This window comes from Echinops telfairi, unplaced genomic scaffold (genome assembly GCF_000313985.2).
Source record: "Echinops telfairi isolate 266 unplaced genomic scaffold, ASM31398v2 ScPeMD7_7416;HRSCAF=8454, whole genome shotgun sequence".
NCBI lineage: Eukaryota > Metazoa > Chordata > Mammalia > Afrosoricida > Tenrecidae > Echinops > Echinops telfairi.
The window spans coordinates 5,823,222-5,825,098 of NW_022111316.1; positions in this window are offsets into that span (position 1 = coordinate 5,823,222).

Here is a 1,877-nt window from a genome sequence, read left to right on the forward strand (position 1 = left end):
TGACTTTAACTTTGAGTAAAATGATAACCTTAAAAGATATCAACTAAAGGCATTGTATGACGTGATTTTTCTTTTTTAAATGTCACCTACTAGAGGGTAGACTGAAGGGCACAAGGTTGTTGACCAGTTAGGAGGCATTGAGGAACTCTTGGCAAGAGTTGGTGGTGGTTAGGGAGAGGATGGCAGTAAAATGCAGATTCAGAATATATCTTGAACATAAAGATACTGAAGCTTCTTGGGAGATTGTTAAGAGGGAAGGAGAGTAAGACAGCTCCAAACTTTTGTCTTCAGGGATTGAAAAAGCATAATTTTATTAATATGGGCAATGAATGAATTGATAGATGATTTTCATATGTGTAGATTAGGAATTGTGTGTTAAATATACTATTTAAGGTATTCATTATTCAAAGGATGTTTTATAAGTATAAAATATTACCGCTAACAAGACTTATGGGCACCTTCTAGTTATGGAATTTTAAATTGAGAATTATAGTAAAGAAGTCAGTGGTCAGGCTTACTGTTTCTGAACCCTGAGTCTAAAGCTTTTTGAAATTAGATAGATGTGCATTTTTTCCTCCCATGAGTCAGGGAAGAAGAAATGCTGCTACTTATAAAGTTCTCCAAGAAATTAATTATGTTTTAAAAATTATGAGCTGCTAAATATTTGCAGATGTAGATATTTAAGATTCCAGGCCTTTGGGAATAAACACAGAACAAAATTTTGATTTTTAGTGAAACAAGAATGAGAATAAAAATCTTGAAGTGAAAAGAGTAATTATGTTGTCTTTAATTCATTCTCTCTCATTTCAACCAAATGTGTATCTATCCTTTGTACCAAAGACAGTCTTTGTGCTGATATTTTTTTTACCATATTGTACGTAGCTGAGGTCATCTCTCTGTATATTTATGATGGACACAGGCTAACAAAATGGAATCTTAGAGGGTTGGCCCCGGAAAAACCATCAACCACTGTTTACCATCATTTTTTTTTCATATAGATGATAAACAATGAATAATACAATATTCAGAGCTTGACCCCAACTCCAGATTCCCTAATCCAGGGAACTCTGCATTTAAAAACCTCCCATTTCTTTGTCAGATAACATTAGAATAAGTGAAAAAAAATCAAACACTCAGGATTTTAGGAAGACTACAAATCACACCACCATTCTGACTTATACTAACTCTTTATAGAAAACTCCCCCCTTATATTCATGCCTTAAGTATGGCCCTTACCTTAGCAAGTGGAGGGGCTATTAAATTTTTTTCAAAGATTATGGAACGACTGTTTCAGTTTCACAACCTTGACCGTGCCAGGTCTGTCTGCTCTCAGCCAGTCTTGTTTGCGTGGCTGTGCTCAGCTGTGAAGTCAGTTGGGACTGGATGATCCTGAATAAGCGAACTCACATGTCGGGGGCTAGGTTGCTGACAGAGAGTAATCCGTCTCTGACGAATTCCACCCTACATGATGGAGAGAACCTTTCCAGAGATTTCATTCTCCGCCATTACTTGGTGGTCACAGGATTCCAAAAATGATGAAAGAAGCATCAAAGCCTGTTGAGAGCAGCCTTGGAATTCCCAGAGCATTGTTATTGGCCAATGTAAGTTACAGGACATTTGGATTCAAGAAGGGAATCAAAGGATTCCTCTTGTAAAATGAAGACCTGGAAATAATTGTGACTCTTTTTTTGTTTTATTTGTCTTTTGGTGGTTGGGCAGGAATGATGTGGGGGGCAGGGAAGATATAGAACAATGCTTATTGGTTTGTGACTTGATTTACCTATTTCTATACAATAGACTGTTGATAATAATAATATGATATGCTGCATTGTGATATATTCATACAACATACAGAATTAAGAATAGTGTTATAATAC